The sequence below is a fragment of the Opisthorchis viverrini genome (assembly GCF_000715545.1).
Source record: "Opisthorchis viverrini unplaced genomic scaffold opera_v5_41, whole genome shotgun sequence".
Taxonomy (NCBI): domain Eukaryota; kingdom Metazoa; phylum Platyhelminthes; class Trematoda; order Opisthorchiida; family Opisthorchiidae; genus Opisthorchis; species Opisthorchis viverrini.
The window spans coordinates 46,718-50,035 of record NW_008751697.1 but is presented as its reverse complement, the minus strand read 5'-3'; positions in this window follow the sequence as shown (position 1 = coordinate 50,035).

Sequence of the window (3,318 nt, the reverse complement as noted above, 5' to 3'; positions counted from 1 at the left end):
CCGAAAAAATGGTTCACTTGGAACACAAAAATACAAACGAAAGGAGTAAACAGGCTCCTGTGTAAGACCTTCACCCGCGCACAAAGTCGGGTACAAGTGGCCGGACGACCTCAAGGCCAAATGGGTGAAGTGGTAAGGACAAACAAACGTCAGTTCATATAAACACACTAAACACACAAATAGGGACAGAATGAACGTGGGAAATTTCAGTTGGCAACGTAATGGATGATACAATGACCTTAAAATTTTTCAAGTGAAACTTCCTCATTAAGGCTACGAGAACATGGGGGCATCTATCGAAAGGAAAGCTCGCAGCCATCTTTTTTGGTCGACTCAACTAATTTGACTGCCCTTCGTTCAACTGGACAAACAACAGTCGTGCACGCACTGCCGACCTGTACTACATAAATTTCCGCGTCACAGTACCAGAGCTATACCTACGTCAACATGTGAAGGGAGCAACAATGTCAACAAACCATCCTCCGAACATACTTTATTTGGTGCTGCTGCCAAGAGGATCAGATATGATTAGGCAGCATGTGATATCAATGAAGTTGCGTTAGTTATTCGCATTAGCTGCGTAGCACCACCTTTGCGGCGCGTGACAAAAATGCGAATAGCCATTAAGCTGTGACACCCTTTTGGTGCTTAACCGCTATAACACCAGAAGGAAGCACGAGGGCTGGGATACCGCCAGGTTGCTCAAGCCTAGACAGAGGAAGTCGAGATACAGAGGTCAGGTTCGAACCACGGACCATCTCGCCAACAAAGATGTGGTACGTTTAGAATTTTTCCTTCCATGAGATGATGGGGGCTGTAAACCTGGTGGTTTGAAAGTCGGAATCATTGGATGTTGGGATTTTGTAGGAGCACATGAACTGCCATACCCGGATCCAGTTGGATGCTTCTGCAGCCCCCATGGGTTAGAAAGCCTCCTTGGTTCTAATTCAAAATTCCTACGTCAATCAAATCGAGCGTGAAAACTTCCATAGTACTGGTGTAGGATACTACCGCAACATGGATATCCATAACAAATAGACCAAGTTTTTTGAACTTCCAGAATTTGAAGAGATATTAGAATTTGAGCAAAAAGCGCCTCTTGAACGTCAGTCAAATATTTTCGCCAGCACATTTCAAAGTTTGCTCTCCGTATTGCGAAGATGAGACCAACAGAGACAGGGCAACTCTCTTCTCATACCACTTTGGATCTATCCACTTTTCGGAGATTGAGACAGGCAATTCAGGATGATACTACGTTCGACGTCCGCGACATGATGGAGGGCTACTCGCTTCATGACATACTAATCGCCTAAACCCAACGGTATTAACACTGGTGTTTAAACAGTTAGTTAATGTTGTTATCAGGCCCTTGGTGAGATTATAAATTACCTCCTCGGGGCGCGGTAAAACTCTTCTGAGAATAGAAGACTGTGGTCATCAGCCAGAAATTTGAATCAAGAAGAGAGAATTTAGCAGTAAATAACCGACCGGTTGGCCCGACTTGAGTGCTTGGCAAAGTCACTGGTAAGTGTCGCCTGACGTTTCATCTAGAAGTAGGTGAAACGTCACAGAACATCTAGCACTGTTTCTGCCGGAATCTCTCTCATGTGAGGGTGCTGGGTGACCGTAAAGCTCACCAGGGTTGATGTGATATTCATAAGCTCAAGTAAGACGTTTAGCAAAGATCCCCACAGCTGACTGTTAAAAAACCAGTCTCCCCAAGGAATCTTTTGTGGTACATTCGGCTGGATCTCAGGTTTCTTTGTCAGTCGCAGTATTTCTGTAAGGAGACAAGGGGAATCATCTGCAAAGATCGGTCATCAGCGGCATCCATCAGAGTTACGTCCTGAGATCGGCGCCAATTTTGTTGATTTCATTGTTAGGCACAAGATCATTGATCAACTTTCTTAGCGTGCACAGACGTCACATTGCAGTGGAGGCCAGATGACGACCAGACCCACTGAAGAAGGACAGCTGCGGGCTTGATAGATCATTGTTAAACCAGAGAAATGAATGTTCATGTTTACAGAGAAGTAGATGTCAGAGCGTTTCACTCAATTGTGACTATACTTGGGATGCTCCAGTACGAGGAAAAGTTTCACACTTACCATCTCGAATAAACTCAAAGCACTGGGAATACGAACTGGGCTTGTGTGTCGACGCGAGCAAGCGTAGGGCCGTTCGACGATCATTCTCCGAATTAATACAGGCAGCATATGGGGACAGGCTTATACTTGCACTGAAGAACATTTGAACCGTATCTAACGTGTGCAGAAGGTGGTTACAAGTTTGATGGAGGTTAGAGGCAGCCTAGTCACACTTGTCACATTCTTCGTGGACGTACAAACACTGAAATACTAATAGACTTGCTGTCATTTAAAGGCGGGCTACAGAGAATGCATCGTTCTACGCTCCTTAGGTGGAGTGTTTGCAGGCTCTCATAGGCTGTTATTAGGGGTTGACAATGCTCAGATCTCGTCGCCTGCTTGGCCTGAAGGGTAAGAGGATATCAACACTTTTAAACACAAATCAGACGAACATGTGTGAGAGGGATGTGATGAAGAAACCGATCTTGGTGACGAGGCACTCCCTATTAATGTGGCGATGGGGCTCAAACGGAATGCCTACTTACCTCGGTTGAATACTTACAAAATTATGAAATAAAGCTAAAACGGAGCATGAAATTTGGCTGGCCTGAACGTGGATTCGGGGTGTGTACCAGGGTTGTTTCATCACAATTTTGGCCAGTTTATTCGTATTTCCGTGATTTCGCTCATGGTTAGAAGATCCACCATATTCGATGGTGGAGGTCCGATACATCAGTAGTACAGTGTTGAACAAATTACGCAGGGCAACCCACTCTTTATACGACTCTAATTAAGGTATATAGTCGTTGACTGACAATATTTGATTCAAAAGTTCGTCCTGAACTGTTGTTAATATTTTGGATGGACAAATATTTTGGGACTAGTGTAGCAGTTGATGATAAGTGATCTACCGCTGTCTAGCGGTAGATCACAGTTGAATTTAAGAGGCACTGGACATCCATGGTGAAGTTTCGTGAATTTTTATGCATTTTTGAGCTTGATTTTGTTCTACATTGTATCTCAGGTGTCGCCATTGATCGCATGGCTAATTAGGCACAGGAATTGTAAGTCACTAATAAAACCTGTCCTTTTAGTGAGAACAGTTGACTAATTTGTACTGCTTTGCCATGTGAAACGTTTGATGGTCTCAGTAACCAACCGGTTGAATGGATTCATATGAAACTTGAATGAGAACTTTGTAGAAACACGACACACTGTGGATGGTCCAATC